We start from the raw sequence: 17,974 nt of genomic DNA, 5'->3' as shown, positions 1-17,974 counted from the left end.
GCCTGATGGACTTGAATGAGTTACTGCACCTGAAGTGCAAAATCTCAAGGCATAGGAAGAGTGGAGAATTCTAATTCTGCTAAGTTTCAACATTTGCCTTATAAGAAGGGGGAATTTTGTGTGTGTCTGGCAATAGATTTAGCAGATGTTTTCTTTTGACTAGCTTTGTACTACATATGACAACCCATTGGAAATTGCCCCTATTATCTTTAGCAGACTGTTAAGCAGTTTACTGTGCACTTTTCATATAAATTACTCTAATGGACTCATTTTTGGCATGCAAGATTCTACATGTGTATCCAGCTTAAAGGATAAATACAGTATATTATGTTGCATTATTTGGGAACTAATTTGATCACAATTAGACTATTGAGGCAAAGCTAAGGACATGAATGAAAAAATTAATATTCCTAGTTCCTGAATTGAATGTTTAACACAGCTATTGCACTTTAACATTTTAGTAATATAGGACTACTAAAAACTTTTAGTTATTTGGTCAGCATAGTTCCTAATCCTTGGCATCTGCGGCAGGTACATAGAAGCCAATGGTGTAGGGACCATCAGGATGCACCACAAACTACATATTATGCCACTGGGGTGTCAGTCTTTGGATTAGATACCATCAAAAATTATTGCTTGCAGTCCATGGGGGAGGGGGAGCAGGGAACATGCAGAAGCAATTCCAAGCTAGATAGTGGTTGGTGAAGCAATGAACCAAGGAAAACACCAGCACAAACTTCCAAGGTGGTAAAAGTGTAGTTCAGTCTCTAGTATAATGTTCTATTATGCTGCTAAATCTGGCAATGCTTGGAGAGTTTGGGGAGGTTCACTACAATTCATTGCCTAGTTTTATATTCTGAGTTAACTGGTAGTCATCAGAATCATTACTCTAAACAAGTGCCAGAGTAAATCTATTTGCAAAACTAATGTCTTGAAAAAAAAGTCAGAGATTGTAAGTGTCTGGCTATGCTAGAAGACAGACAGGGGACACTGTATGTGGCTTAATTAGGCCTTAATTTTATTCTTAAATGTATGGGAATACCCAGCAGATACAGTTGTACAGAATTCCCTCCCGTTCTGTTACAAAACACCTGCTTCTGCCACTGCAGACTGGAAAGGCGTGTGAGACTTTTCACCACTCCTTCCTTCCTTCTCATGAAGAGCCAGTTATGTGGATATGAGAGTTGCCGCTGCTCAGTCTGTTGAGGGGAAAAGAGGACTTTCACTGCCCAGCTCTGGGCACGCGTAGTCCCCCTCTCTTCCAGTCATCTGGTGGAGAGAGAGAGGTCAGGACCCGATGCCAACGCCTCCGCATTGTACGTAACTCACCAGTTTGCTAGCCTTCCTTAAAGGGGCAGCACAACTCTCCACCAAGCTTGACTAAAGTCCCCCTGCCTAATGCTTTGCGAGGTCATTATCCACAAAAATTAGTCACCAGTAACAGTCACTGACTAGCTTTCACGTCGTAGAAGATTTACATGGTTTTGTTTTTTAATTTAATTGTGGTGCAAAACCAACGTTGCCCAAAGCTGCTTTTTTTTTTTTCTTAAATCCAGACATCTTCCTGGACAGGTTTTAATTTGCACAAGTATTTGGTGAATGGCTATTCCATATGCAGAGACTGCATCCCATCCCACAACCTGCAGCTGCACAGTAATGACCACAAAGAAATGCAAGGGTAAGCACAAATAATTATTTCCAAAACAAAATGCAATATCAATCATCCATTCTGTGAGGGCACAATGGTCCATCTACATGGATGCAGTTCGTGAACAGTTCATATTTTGAAATGTGTTCAAACTGTTGATCAAGTAACAGTTTCCAATTCAATGTATTCACAGACCATATGAAAAACAGGAAGATTAAAAAACCCACTGAATTTGCAGTAAACAGAATTTGAACTGAATATTTCAACCAGCTCTAGTTTTAATAAAAATAGTACTTTTGAAAGTTTTCAACTTGTGCACTTCTTTAAGGAGTTATGCACCAGCTTTTTGCATTGTCAAGAATGTTTAAGAAACATGGAATGCTACGCAACATATCTTTCAGAACTGTCACTCTGCTGTTTCTGGGTGACCACACATGTAAAATTTCATTGATAGTAAGCTAGCCTGTGTGTCTAACTCTGGGTCAGCATCAGATACTTTTAAAAACCTAAGCAGCTCAACTACTTAGTGATGACATCTGTATATTGCCCCCTGCAGTTTGGAGGAACACCATTTCTTCCTTTTGCATCAAGAGATTGCCACATCTTCACTGGGACTTAAATATCCAAAAGGGGAAGGAGGGAAGAGGGGGGAAGAGAGAAAAGCAGCTAGTTGGGCTTTTCTCAGCCTTATCCAGCTAACTTCAAGAACAGCAACTGTAATCAAGTTTCATGTTTTTATTTTAAAAAACATGTGACATTAAATAGAGTATGCATCAATTATATATCTGCGGTGAAGGATACAAAACAGAGGGGCAGACACCCATCAGGGAAAGTCTAGGAATATTTGGTCCTGTCTCAGCAGGGGGGAGATAGATGGACCACATGACCGCTCAACATTCCCTAAGCCAGGGGTGGCCAAACAGTGGCTCCGGAGCCACATGCGGCTCTTCAGAAGTTAATATGCGGCTCCTTGTATAGGCACCAACTCTGGGGCTGGAGCTGTGGGTGCCAACTTTCCAATGTGCCAGGTGGTGCTCACTGCTCAACCTCTGGCTCTGCCACAGGCCCTGCCCACTCCCCTACGCCTGTTGTGCCCTCACGCCTCCCACCCAGAGCCTCCTGCATGCCACAAAACAACTGATCAGGAGGTGTTGGGAGGGAGGGGAAGGCACTGATCAGCAGGAATGCCGGTGGCTGGGAGTCCCTGGGAACGGGGGAAACTGATGGGGGGCTACCGATGTATTACTATGGCTCTTTGGCAATGTACATTGGTAAATTCTGGCTCCTTCTCAGGCTCAAGTTAGCCACCCCTGCCCTAAACCATCTCTTTCTAGGACTCATGCCGAGTAATAGCTTCCTCTTTGAGTAATCCAGATTGGGGTCTGCCCACATATAACTGAGGGTTCCACTCCATGTCTCTTCAAAATCAGTAGGACTGCTAAAAGTAATACGGTGCTACTCTGCATGAGTAAGGGTGGCAGAATCTAGCCCAGACTATTATTAATGAAAAATTGTCTCCCACACTTTTTTTTAATAGCTGATCAAGTTAAATAAAAAGTTACCATAGTATTCCCCTCTCCCCAAATGCTTTGCATTAGCCTAACTCTGCTCCAACCTAAGTCAATGGGAGCAGAATATAGGTCCCACCATTAAAATAGTTAAAAACACATCAAATATTTTGCAATTTGGGATTCTGCATAGCTAAAATAATAAGGCAAAGTGCTTTGCATCCTTGACCCCCATTGAGATCAACAGGAGTGGAGGGTAGTCAGATTCTTAGCCTTGTGCTGTAGCTAGCATTGGCTTTGTATTCTTAAAGAATGCAAATATTACGTAGCAACGTTTTAAGGAGTGAATGCTGTTTTTAATATGTTTTTCTACGAGGTGTTCATTTTAAGAAACGGCACAGAGGTAAGCTAGATTTTTGGAAACTGATAACTCCTAGTGCATAATAATTGCAGTAATAAGTACTAATTTTTTTAAATAGCTAATATCAGTGAAATATTTATCTTTTTTTACTCTTGTGGCAGAATTAGAACATTGATGATTCATTCTTATTCATTTGCAGTGGATAATTTGACTATTTCCATCAAAATATTACTTGCAAAATTGTCCTCATTGTTTTAGACATTCAGGTTTCCTCAGTTTGCTATTCTGCGTCTTCTTCAGGCTATTCTAGCTCCGTTTCTTATCTATGAAGCAAGTGATTATTTCTAGTCATCTGACAAAGAAAGCAGAAATTAACACACCAGAAGCAGTGTTTAAGGTGGTTTTGATTTTAGAGTTGTTGAATTTTACATCCCACTTGAAATGATGCATAGGCGAGGGCTGGTGAATGCAACACATATTTGCTTACTAAGAGAGGGAGCAATGCAAACAAAAGCGAAGCAGCAGCTGCTGGAGTTGGGGGCGGGGGGGGGGGGAGAAGAGAGGAGAGAAGAGGGGGAATAAAAATGGAGCAAGATGAGGGGTTGTCCAAAATACTTGCTTTCTTATCTTGGGTGGGGAAAGACACCCTGACCTTGTTTCTGACTCTCCTCATCCCTAGGAAATCGCTGCTTTTTCCATTTCTTCTCTGCTCCTTTCCCTTTCTACCTTACTCAGTCTGCTATACTATCTATACACAAAAGGGATAGATCATGAGCACTGAAATTTGGCTTCTATTTGTTACTCAGAATCCTTTAAGAAAAGGAGGACTTGTGGCACCTTAGAGACTAACCAATTTATTAGAGCATAAGCTTTCGTGAGCTACAGCTCACTTCCTCATCTGAGGAAGTGAGCTGTAGCTCACGAAAGCTTATGCTCTAATAAATTGGTTAGTCTCTAAGGTGCCACAAGTCCTCCTTTTCTTTTTGCGAATACAGACTAACACGGCTGTTACTCTGAAACCTGTCAGAATCCTTTGCGTGCTTAGTCTCAGCACCTGAGGAAGATCCAGAAGGGGTAGACATTTTGGTTCTCTCTGCCTTTAATAGCTCAGAAGAGAAGAAAAAAAATAGGAAGTTTTACCTGTAGGTCACCAGTTCAAATCTGGACAACATGATCATTTTACTTCATCACCATGATTACTATTTGCTGACCTGTGCAAAGTGAAATGGTATACTTCCAATTCCTAATGGCCAAAGGGATATACTAAGTCCTCCATTATGGAGGACATTCCCTGGCCACTCTGAGACTAACACTGAATGGGCTAGAGAAACTTACTGGTCACTCCAAGTCAAAGTTGAGGCAAGCTGATGGAAGAGTATATGGAATTAAAAAAAATTAAAAAAAAAATCAAGCTATGGCTATAGTGCAGATAAGACCCGAGTTAAGGGCTCTGGGTACAACAGGGATAAAAAAAAAATAGTGTAGATAGGACCTACTGATGCTCCTGTCACAAAATGTAATGCCTGGATTATCTTTGCAGTCCTGTAGTTCTGAAGATACATAGCATTTACAAAGGGACACTCAGAAAACTTCAGTCTGATTTAACTAAAAGGTGTTTATTTAAGACGAATTGGATAAACTGCATTAAATATCTGTGAGGAGGCTCGTTCAGAATTAAAATGGCCTTAATTGAATTCATTTCTAAATGAGCATCCCCACAGACATTTAATGCAGTTTAAAATACACCTGAAATCCACTCCTTTAGTTAATTCAGATTTAAAAAAAACAAAAAAAAAAAACCAACCAACCCACCCACCCACCCAACATCACTTTCTTGAGTATCCCCATGTAGAGAAACCCTTAAAGTCTTCAGGACTGTCTATGTAACACCTTTTTTCAAGAATTACTAACTGCAAAGATTAAACATGAATTGCTATGCTCTGTTGCCTAGTTTAGTTTTTCAAGTGATGTGGGGTAGAAAATACTCTCTCAAATGTCTGAGTGTATAATAATTAAACAAAAATCTCTTCTGTGCTTGCATAAAAAAACCACACACTTTATATCCTTTAGTACCAAAGATTTCTTCATTTTTGAAAGATACATGCAGCTTTTGTAGATTAACGAATTGGTTTATTCCTGAGTGTATCCAATTATAGCTACAGTATCTCTGATTAAATCTGATTCCCCCAACTTTGACCTCTGATTTTTGTTCATGACATTCATTTTCATTTGAGCAGTGCCCAATTTTACTCTTCATATTACAAGATAGCTCGCAAACTCATGGGTTGCTTAAGTAGCTAGCAAAGCCATAGTACAGAATTTATCAAATTGACCTCACAACATTTTAAGTAAGTGGCAGTATCTAAGGAGTTATCACCTTCTACCTCTGATACTAAGGGCATGGCTACACTTGCGAGTTAGAGCGCACTGGGTTGCTTTAATGCACTCTAACTCACAATGCGTCCACGCTGTCAAGGCCCATAGAGCGCTCTGACGCCGTGGCTAGAGCGCTCCTGGTACTCCACCTTGGTGAATGGAATAATATTTGATGTGCCCCCGCTGGAGCGCCGCCAGTGTGGATGCCCTGGTCTGTTAATGTGCTCTGATCAGCTCCAGAAGTGTCCCACATGGCCTGTTCTAACTACTCTGGTCACCTGAGGGCAGGGCAGGAGAGTTCAAAGTGATGACCAGCCATCAGACCCGCCCTTTAAATTCTCTGGGAATTTTGAAAATCCCCTGCCTGTTTGCTCAGCCAGGTGTGGAGTGCTCTCAGTGAATCTTTCCAGGTGACCATGCCTCCACGCTCCAGGCGATTCCCCAGTATGGAGCAATGGCAAGGTGGGCAAGGTGCTGGACCTCAGTGTTTGGGGGGAGGAATCTGTCCAGTCCCAGCTGAGCTCCAGCCGTAGGAATTATGATACCTTCAGGCAGACATCAAGGGACATGATGGAAAGGAGCCATGACTAGGATGCAGTGCAGTGCAGTGCAGGGTTAAAGTGAAGGAGTTGCGGAATCCCTACCGCAAAGCTTGCAAAACAAACAGCCGCTCCGGTGCTGCCCCCGCGACCTGCCATGATACTTGCGCCTGGATGCGATACTTGGGGGTGACTCCATCTCCACTCTGAGTACAACCATGGACACTTAGAGCACAGACCAACAAGGCAGGAGGAGGAAGAGCAGCAACAGCAGCAAAGTGGGAGTGAGGGTGCTGAGGAGGAGGAATATACCCCGACATCTCCAGATGCATGCAGTCAGGAACTGTTCTCAAGCCAGGAGGAAGGTCACCAGTCACTGCAGCCAGTGCTTGGGGAAGGACAAACATTAGAGGAGGTTCCCGGTAAAAGGCTTTAATTTTGGGAAGGAAGTTATTCAGTGGGGGCTCTTGGGGTGAGGAGGGTTAGGGCTGCATGCATGCCTAGATGTGGAATAGGGCGTTGATGTGCTCTCACATATCGCGGTAGTCTGCCTCTGATCTCTTCAAAGATTTTATCCAGAACTTGGGCAATGCGCTTGCACAGGTTTTGTGAGAGCCACTATGGTCCTTGTCCCAGTCAGGCTAACATGTCTGCGCCACTGTGCCATGAGGGCACCATTACTGCACACAGGCAAGCTGCATATGGGCCAGGGTGGAGGCTGTATTGTAGAAGACGACCCTCCCTTGTTTCCCAGGTCACCCTCAGCAGTGAGATATGTTCCAGGACAAACTCCTGTGGAAAATGTGGGGACAGTGTTCAGTATAGGGGCCCCCTGCTGCTGTTGGCTCTCCCCAAGGCACAGAAACCCAGAGAACAGTACAGCCATGAAACAATCAGTCACGCTTGACCCTGTGCTGACTCACCATTTTGGGGCTCCTGGGGTTGTGTGCGCTCGCTTTGGGACAGGCAAATTATGTGATTTTGTAGATTGTGCTTGCCCTCCTTAAGTACGGGAGAATCATTGCTCTGTCTGGTGTGAGCAATGCTGCCTCTGTTAAGTATTGCATTTTGCCTTTACAGATGCAAACTTGAGATCTCTGCCGTCCGTGTTATAACTGATGGAGAGCCTGCAAAGAATCAGGAAGTGGCCATGTAGAAGCAAAGAGGACATGCTGCATGAAGTCATGCAGCACTCCCTTAATGAAAATCAAAAAGTGCAGGAGTGGCGGGAGAGTGAAAGGAGGGTATGCCAGAAGAATGCAGACCACCAGCACCAAAGCACAGAGTGGCTGATAAGCATCATGGAGCACCAAGCAGATTTGATCCAGGTGCTCGTAGTCATGCAGATGGAGCAGTACTGCACCCCCCCCCCAATAGTCCTTGTCCCAAAACTTTCCCTTGTGCCCCCATGTCACCTCCAACCCAGTTTCCCCAACATCCAGGTTCTTATCAGCTGCCTCCAACACCCAGCTTCACCACCCAGCTCTGAAAACTATGATCCTTACCCACTGCACTTTACCCCATCACCATGCAGTATAGCCATCCAGAAGTGCAGCACTCTTTGCACAGCACTCCAGATGGAAAGTCCGAGTATGAGAACAGGAAATATGCAAACCTGTGATTGTACCGTTCCCCACCCCACCACCTTGCCCTTTGTGTTTCCCAAGCAGTTTTTCTTTTGAAACAATGAATTTTCTTTTCATTAAATGGATTTTGCGCTTTCAAAACATTTTTTATTATTGCATAACATAAAAGATACCTTAGCCCAGGAAAGCAACAGGCACTGCAAGTCAGCGTATCATATGTAGCAAACACAGATTCTGACCAACATTGGAACCACTGCACTTCACTCCCATGCAGGGCACCAGACATTACTGGTGGCATTCAGCCTCAAATTGCTCCCTCAAGGCATCCCTAATCCTTGCAGCCCTGCACTGGGCCCCTTTAATAGCCCTGGTCTCTGGCTGTTCAAATTTAGCCTCCAAGTGTTGAACCTCTGAGTTCCATGCTTGAGTGAATCTTTCACCCTTCCCTTCACAAATGTTATGGAGGATACAGCATGCGGATATAACCATGGGGATGCTGTCATCGGCGAGATCCAGCTTCCCATACAGAGTGCCAGCAGCCCTTTAAATGGCCAAAAAACACACTCCACAGTCATTCTGCACTGGCTCAGCCTGTTGAACTGCTCCTTGCTGCTGTCAAGGCGCCCTGTGTAGGGTTTCATGAGTCACAGCATAAAAGAGTAAGCGGGGCCTCTAAGGATCACAATGGGTATTTTGACTTCCCCTACAGTGATCTTCTGCTCTGGGGAAAGAAGTCCCGGCTTGCAGCTTCCTGAACAGGCCAGCATTCCAAAAGATGCATACGTCATGCATCTTTCCGGGCCAGCCTGTGTTTAATGTCAATGAAACGCCCAAGGTGATCCACAAACACCTGGAGAACCATAGAGAAATAGCCCTTCCAATTAACATACTCTGAGGGTAGGTGGGTTGGTGCCAGAATTGGAATGTGTCCCCCATCTATGGCCCCTCCACAATTAGGGAAGCCATTTGTGCAAAGCCAGCCACAATGTCATGCACATTACTTGGAGTCACGGTTCTTCTGAACAGGATGCGATTAATGTCCCTGCAAACTTGCCTCAAACACAATTCCAATGGTTGACTTCCCCACTCCAAACTGGTTAGTGACCAATTGGTAGCTGTCTGGCGTTGCCAGCTTCCAGATTGCAATAGCCACCTGCTTCTCCACTGTCAGGGCAGCTCTCAATCTTGTGTCTTTGTGCTGCAGGGTAGGGGTGAGCTCCTCACACAGTCCCATGAAAGTGGCTTTTCTCATCCAAAAGTTCTGCAGCCACTGCTCAACATCCCAGACTTGCATGACGATGTGATCCCATCACTCAGTGCTTGTTTCCCCGAGCCCAAAAGCACAATTCCACGGTGGTGAGCATGTCTGTGAATGCCACAAACAATCTCGTGTTGTATGCGTTACTTGCATTGATATCACAGTCTGAGTCCTCATTGTCAGTTTGGATGTTAAGGAGTAAGTCAACTGCCAAACGTGATGTGCTGGCAAGACTGGTTAGCAAATTTCTTAGCAGTTCGGGCTCCATTCTCACAGACAGAAAGGAAGATAGAGCGCACAGTACAAAAAACGTTGAAAGAGGGCACCAAATTGTAGACAGAAGCGGAGGGATTGCTGGGATGTGAACCGATGCATCACAGGACATTGGGACAGGACCCAGAATGCCCCGCACCCCCAGCCGCCTTCCCACAAGCTACAATGGGAAGAGATGCTTTGTGGGATAGCGGCCCACAATGCACCGCTCCCAATGCCCCTGCAAGTGCCGCAAACATGGCCATGCCATTGCGCTTTCAGCTGTCAGCGTGAACAGACTGCAGCACTTTCCCTACTGCGCTCTACGAAGTGACGAAAGCTGGTTTAACTCAAAGTGCTCTACATTTGCAAGTGTAGCCATGCCCTAAGGTTTAGATGTTCACACTATCTCTGATGTTACTACTATCTCGGATGTTATTTTGTCACGCAGTTTCAAAGAGACCATAACTTATGGCTAAATCTTGATAGTGTCAGATCCTATAAATGCTGCTTTTAAAATAGATTTAGTTAAGATTTTTAATTTATTACACCATTTCTATCTGATCAGGTCAATGGAAAATGAGATGTTTCAACCACCACCTACGGAGGCAAGTGCATGGTCACCATTAGTCAGACTAGAAATGCAGCTTCTGCTGTGAAAAAGTAGGATGAGTCACCCAGCCATTGCCTGGAAGAAGAAAGTAACAGGACACTTATTTTTAGCAATTTTTGATTCACAGCTTTTAAGCTAGGAAAGCAGACTGGTAAGCAGGCAGCCTCCACCACAGGAGGTAGCAGTTACAGTGTTTAACTATTCACTGATACATTCTGAATGGAAAGGCATGACTGCATCTCCCCTCTGCTTTTTGATAGTTTTATAATATCATGGGGGGGTGGGGGGCGCAGGAAATATTCATATTGAAGAACTTCCATGCCGTAAGAAGGAAAGCTATGGTCTGTGTTCTGTAAGTGTAACGCATAGCGCTGTGTTTATACAAGACTATAAGATGCAGTGTCCTGCTGAGAGAGAGAGTTCTCAATTCCTATTCATATCAGGAGATCTTGTTTGTAACCCTCAAAAAACACCAATAAAGTAGGCCTTACCCTCATTTTACACATCACAAGACTTGGCCAAGGTCATCCAGCAGTTCAGTGGCAAAGCTTGGACTAGAATGAAAGAAGATCTCAGATGACTAAGAAAAAAAAGCAATCCCTTAGAAGAGCCAACCTATAGTTCCATTTACACAAATCAAAATTTTAAAGAAGAAAAGAAAGCCTGAATTTTAAACTAAACTGGAAACTTTCTTGAAAAAAATTTTTGATTTGATGAACCCCCCCACTAAAATTCTGCAAAAATAATTGAACAAAAACAATTGACTTTTTCCATCACTTGTACATTTTTGGACCAGTCTTAGTATTTAGCAATTTCCGGAGTCAGAGAGGTGAGCTGCTTAGTATATGACAGAAATAGATAAAGAGCTTGCATGAAAGAAGATCTCAGATGACTAAGAAAAAAAAGCAATCCCTTAGAAGAGCCAACCTATAGTTCCATTTACACAAATCAAAATTTTGTTTCAGATTAAATACATTATCTAATCATGGACCAATGTACTAGTAAGATCAGTGTTAAAGATTTGATCCCTTCAAAGATTTTGTTTACATTCATGAGACTAGTTAGATGCTTCTGCTGCGAAACTAGTAAACAGCATTGAATGCTCTTGTTGAGGCTCCAAACAGTCATTTGAAATCAGGCTAATTCATCTGTCTGTGGGCTTGTCTACACAGAGACTTACACACACTGGCTTAACGTGCACGATCTACAGTACACAAGCATGCCAAACCCTAAGGCTATGTCTACACTGCAATTATGCTCCCACAGCTGGCCTGGCCCATGTCAGCTGACTTGGGCTCAGGCTGCAGGGCTATTAATGGAGGTGTAGATATAGATGTTCAGGCTAAGGCTGTAGCCCAAGCTCTGAGACCCTATGGTGGGGGAGGGGTCCCAGACTCCAAGCTTGAGTCTGAGCACCTACACTGCAATTAAACAGCCCCATAATCTGAGCCCTGCAAGCCAACTGCAGATGTTTAACTGCAGTGTAGACATCCACTTAGTGGCTGCGTGGACCCTCCTACAGTGTGATTGGGCCATAGTGTGCTTTGACCTACTACTGTTTGAAACTGTTGGTATATTGTTTAATAATTTTTTTTTAAATCCTCCAGAGGTCAAAGGACCTTGTCAAGGTTCCTTCCCCACTCTGAACTCTAGGGTATAGATGTGGGGACCTGCATGAAAACCCCCTGAGCTTATTTTTACCAGCTTAGGTTAAAACTTCCCCAAGGTACAAACTATTTTACTTTTTGCCCCTAGACTTTATTGCTGCCACTACCAAGCATCTAACAAATATATAACAGGGAAAGAGCCCGCTTGGAAACTCCTTTCCCTCCCAAAATCCTACACCCCCTTTCCTGGGGAAGGCTTTATAAAAATCCTCACCAATTTGCATAGGTGAGCTCAGACCCAAACCCTTGGATCTTAAGAACAATGAAAAAGCAATCAGGTTCTTAAAAGAAGAATTTTAATTGAAGAAGAAGTAAAAGAATCACCTCAGTAAAATCAGGATGGTAAATACCTTACAGGGTAATCAGATTAAAAACAGAGAATCCCTCTAGGCAAAACCTTAAGTTACAAAAAGACACAAAAATAGGAATATACATTCCATTCAGCACAACTTATTTTATCAGCCATTTAAACAAAACAATCTAGCTAGATTACTTACTAAGTTCTAAGACTCCATTCCTTTCCTGTTCCTGGCAAAAGCCTCACACAGACAGAGAACCTTTGTTTCCTCCCCGCCCCCAGCTTTGAAAGTATCTTGTCTCCTCATTGGTCATTTTGGTCAAGTGCCAGCGAGGTTATCCAAGCTTCTTAACCCTTTACAGGTGAAAGGGCTTTTCCTCTGGCCAGGAGGGATTTTAAAGTTTTTTAAACTTCCCTTTATATTTATGGCAGGCCTAAACCCAGATCCACAAAGGTACTTAGGCATCTGGTCACAGTTTTTGGCTCTGCTATGACCTACAAAACTCCTGCTTGGCTGTCTCCTAACCCTGCGTAACCTAAACTCACTTGGGTTTCTGCAGTAAATGTTCCCGAGATGCTGAAGTTTTTGCTTTTGAGCATGTGCTCTTCTGCCTCCCTCTAGACAACTAGGCCCTAGAGCAATCCACCAGGTGGGGAAAGAAGCATTTGCCTGCCTAACTTGCATGCCCGATTCAGTAGGTGTTCTCGAGGACTGCCTACCAAATCAGCTCTCATTCAGAGTCTGTCTGTAGGAGAAAGAGCAGGATGACAACAACAATCTTAACTTTTAGCTTAGTTGTTAGAGCACATTCCTGGGATATGAGAAACCCAGGTTCAATTCTCCCCACTCTGTCAGAGGGGGAGAAAGGTGCCTGTTCAAATCCGCTCATGAGGATGTTCTAATCACAGGGCTATGGAGAATTCTGACGTGCCACTTCACCAATATCTCCTGTTAAAGCTGTTCCACTGTGGATAAATAATGAAAGTCATTAGAGCAGGCAACCACACCCTAAGTCTCCCGCCTCTTAGGTGGGTACCTAACCACTGTAATAGAGTGTCACTCTCAGGCGCAATGACTCTTTACTTAATCCAGAGTGCAACAGCTTCAGCAGAAACACAGAGGGAGCCCCATGCCAGAATCCCCAAATGACTCAGCAGTTAGAGCACTCAGAGATCAGAGACACCACCTCAAAGTTTTTTTTCCCCTCCCACTCAGGTAGAGAAGGGGAACTGAACCTGGGTCTCCCATTCCAGGCAAATACTGCAGTCACCAGGCTAAAAGTGAAGACAGGCACCACTTACTCCTCCAGCTATTTTGTATGGAGCAAGGCAGATGCCTAAATCATTGTCACAACCACCAACTGTGGGGCCTAAGCCACCTCACTGCATGAGAGAGGTGTCCAGGTCATGGAATACAAGCAGAGATAGGTTCCAAACACTATGGAAGGGGCAGGGCTTTGAACACAGACCCTGTCCTCAGACTCTCCCACGGGCTAGCTTTCTGAATCACATTCAGAGCCATTCATTTTATAGGGAGCTTAATGTTCCTAAATGAGACTTTGTGGTTGAGTGAGAGATTTTACTAGGCACCACAAGACTCAAGTCACTTTGAAGATCCAGGCCCTAGTCCTTAGTGGGCCATATAAAGGAATAAGGCATCCCCTTACTCTTTTTCGGTCTACATATTAGGTACTTATATGGCCCCCATTGGTGTAGGATTTGAGCCCCTCACAATCTTTAATCCTCAATAGGAGGAGCCATTGTCCTAATTTTACAGGAGAGAAAGCGAGGCACAGAGACAAAATTACTTCTCCAAAGTTACTCAGGAAGTCTATGGCAGAGGAAGAAATTGAAGGCTGGTCTTCCATGTCCCAGGCTATCATCCTCTGCTCAGCTAAGTGACAGTTACTCAGATTGCAGCATTGGATATGAGGGGAAGAGCAGTGACTGCCTGTCATGTACTCCCCGTTTCAAGAAAATGGGTGAGTAGTTGGAGGCTCTGTTTCCCTCTTACTCACCCACCATTGTAGCTATCTGAGCATGGGAGGGGGAAGTGAGCTGCACCCCCCCCCCGGGGCAAGAAAGAAGTTGGGAGGAACTGAGGCTCCCTGGGGCACATTTCCTTCATCCCCCGAGCTTCTGCTGGGAAGGAACAGCTGTGTGCTGCCCCACATTTTAGGCTTAGTTCATGCCAAACACACAAACCCATGTATAAGCAGTTGATAACTATTACCTGCCCATATGAGGCTAACATAGTACTTCTAGGCTGATTCAGAAAAGGCAATGGGGGGGGGGCGTAAGTAGTGCCAGGGTGTTTAGCATCCCTCCCCCATTATATTTTTTGTTCACAAAAAGAAACAAATGAACATTAGAGTTGTCACAGTAGCAACCTAGCGACATGATATTGTACCTTTTGCAAAGGGAAGTCATTTCCAGTGAGGTGAATGGGGACTGATGGGAAACATAGACCTGAGATGCCCTTAGGTCTGAGAGGAATTGACTTTTTAAATAAAAAAACAATACCACCCCTGGACACAGTTGGAGAGGTTGAGTCAAAAAACAGGCAGAGATGAAATCTAAGATAATCAAGCACCAGTTTTAATTTAATTTAAGTGGTGCCTCATAGGAATCTGTTTACATTATGAGCAGTTTAAGATGTGTAGTTCTGTAATGCCAATATCATGATAGAACAGGGAGATAAAAAAAGGTCAATGCAATTGAGCTATATTATGTAGAGGCATCTTAGTATGAAGTAGGGAGAGAATAGTCCCTTCTCTGTCTAGCTCTGCTGCTGCCTCACCTAGGAAGTGTCACTTGTTACCAGAAAGATGCAAGCAAAATGGAAGTTCAGAGAACACTGCAATGATCAGAGAGATTGATTCATGGGGAAGGATTAAAAGCTAAATATTTATTAATAGCTCAGAAGGGACAAATATTTAAGAGGTCAACACCACACATGGAGGAGGGATGGGGTGGAGTTGTGAGAGGGAACATGATCACCACATGTCTGCAAAAGTGTCCTTTATCCTAGTGCTGTTAAAATGTGCAGTTTTTCTGCAGGGTACAGGGAGAGAAGAGGATGAGGTGGTGGAAGGCTCTCATCTTGGAACACTTAAAGTAAGACCATTGAAAGCTCTAGTAAAATGTATAATAGTGGATGATGCAAGTAATCCTGTATTGGCAAGAAAAGAAGAAATCTTTTAGATCTTTCCCATTTCTAAAGTTTGTTTCTATAATAGAAAATACTGGTAAGTAGTTCTCAACTAGTAAAGAGACATTGAATGAGACCACTTGTGATTCAATATAGAGGTACCTATTTTTCCCATCTCAGTTATTTTTGCACTGTTCCATTCAACAATTTACAATAGAGAACAGCCAGTTCCACAGGAGTAGTAATGCACTATTAAACTGAAGGCCTAGGAATCAGAAATGCAGGGCTGGAAGGAACCTTGATAGGTTATTTAACTCATTCGTGCCTCAGTGCAGGGGACTATTATCTAGACCTTCTCTGACAGGTGTTTGTTTAACCTCTTCTCAAAAACCTGTAGTGACAGATCCCACAGCTTCCCTAGGCAATGTTCCTAATTGTCAGGGTATTTAAGCACTGGAAGTTTTCCCCTAAATATGTAACTTAAATCTCCCTTGTTGCAATTTAAGCCTATTACTTATAGTGTTCTCTTTAGTGACCAAGGACAATTTATCATAGTCCGAGACGACTTTTTACATACTTGAAGACTTATGTCTCCCCTTCAGTCTTCTCTTCTCCAGAAGAAACAAACCCACTTCCCTGCCCTCCCCCCAACCACCCAATCTTCCCTCAGAGGTCATGTTTTCTAGACCTTTAATCATTTTTGTGCTCTTATGGACTGTCTCCAGAGGTTTCCTAAAGTGTGGTGTCCAGAATTGGACACGATACTCCAGTTGAGGTCTTTTCAATGTTGAGTAGAGTGGAAGAATTACTTCTCACATCTTGCTTATGACATTCTTGCCAATAAGTCCCAGAGTGATGGGGGAGTGGGGTTGGCAACAGTATTCTATTGCTGATTCTTATATAGTTTGTGATCCACTATAACCCCCAGATTATTTTCTCCAGTACTCCTTCCTAGGCAGTTTTCCAATTTTGTATTTGTGCAATTGAGTATTCCTTCCTTAGTGTAGTACTTTGCATTTGTCCCTATTGAATTTCATCCTATTTCAGACCATTTCTCAAGATTAGATTCAAAGTGATCTTGACAAACTGGTCCTCTAAAGCATTGGAACCCCTCCCAGCTTGGTAGTGAAAACAAACTAACTGTGGAAGTACCCTGCCATTATCCAAATCACTGAAATTGAATAGAATTGGACCCAGGACAGATCCCTGTGGGACCCCACCTGATATGCCCTTCCAGCTTGTTAGCAATGGTTCACAATCTACTCACAGTATGGTTGGAAAATGAAAGCCAATCGTGCACTCAACCTTACAGTAGGTTAATCTAAGCTGTATTTTTCTAGTTTGTCTTTCTAGATCATTTCAGTCAGTTGGCAGGACTAGAGAAACAAACAGCTGTAAGTTTTTACTAGTATTTTTGCCTGACCAACAGAACCCTGAGATCCCCATCCCCCGTTCTGTTCTTACACCAGTAAAAGTATTAGTTTTCTATTGCTAGAAGGTGCTTCAGTTACAAACATTTAAAATACAGGTGTAGATAAATTCTGAGACAAACTATTGCTGCTACAACTGTTAGCACCGGTGACAGATCAGCTAGAAAGCTATCGCACACTCAAATATACCAACACTTGAACCAGGACCAACTGTTAAAACAATGGAATGACACTTACTACACTCAGGTCCTGATGTCAGTTCAAAGAGAAAATTCCAGAGAATGACCTGACATGGGTTCTTAGGGCTGAACTCCCAAAGACCACCACCAAGGTTTCTGATCATTCCCAGTTCCCACGAAGCAAAAGCAAGTTGATTAACGTTTTTCTTTATAAACCTAAAATAATCAGCTGAAGTTTAGATGGACTAATTTTAATCCATCCCAGCCACCTCACCCATCTAGGGCTTAGAATGGGCATTAAAAAAATGGCATGCAAGAGATTCACATGTAAACCAAACAAAATCCACAATCTGTATATTCAGTCTATAAAGTATGTACTGGTAGAACTCCCATTGTCTAAGATGGGGACAGGATTTCACCCAGTGAATTTGACTGTTAAACAACTTTTTAAAGTTCTAGTCTTTTTTAAAATAAGGTCATAACCTCTCTCACTTCACTTGATCAGATCTGTTCGAGGCGTGAGCTCTTTAGGGACCTCTCAGAAAGTAAGTTGGGCACCATACAGGACACTATGTTTGGTCTACGTGGTGGGGGAGGGGGGTGTTTAAAAAAAAAAAAAAGATCAGTGTTGCTTTTGCCTATGTAGACATTTAGATAGTCATTAGGGAATAAAGTTTCAGAGGAGCTCATCTACATTTAAGTGCCTAAATAAGTGGATCATTTTTCAAAACATCTCAGCATATGCTGAGCCTTTTTGAAAAACCTGGTGATTAAGTAGTATTTGCTCCCATTTTGACAATAGGTAATGTCAGGCCTCAACAATGGGTACTGAGCACTTTAAATCTGGCAGTTTGACTCAAGAATCTAGAGATTTACTTAGCAAGTTTGTGTTTCATATTTGGTTTTTAAAATTTAAAAGCTTAACAAGTATTTTTGCAGGTCTTACTAAGCCACGGTTAGAGTTAAAGCAGGAAAGCTAAGGAGAAAAATACTGAAGTTAAATCCAAAAGTTAGCAAAACAGGAGCTTTTTATAATCTTCTGCTCCACTAGATTGCTTGCTTTATCCTCTGCTTCATGGAAGGCTGCCAGTTTTTCCATGAAAGAATT

This window comes from Lepidochelys kempii, chromosome 3 (assembly GCF_965140265.1).
Source record: "Lepidochelys kempii isolate rLepKem1 chromosome 3, rLepKem1.hap2, whole genome shotgun sequence".
Classification (NCBI taxonomy): Eukaryota; Metazoa; Chordata; order Testudines; family Cheloniidae; genus Lepidochelys; species Lepidochelys kempii.
The sequence above is the reverse complement of the archived record's forward strand: the minus strand, read 5'-3'. Positions refer to the sequence as shown.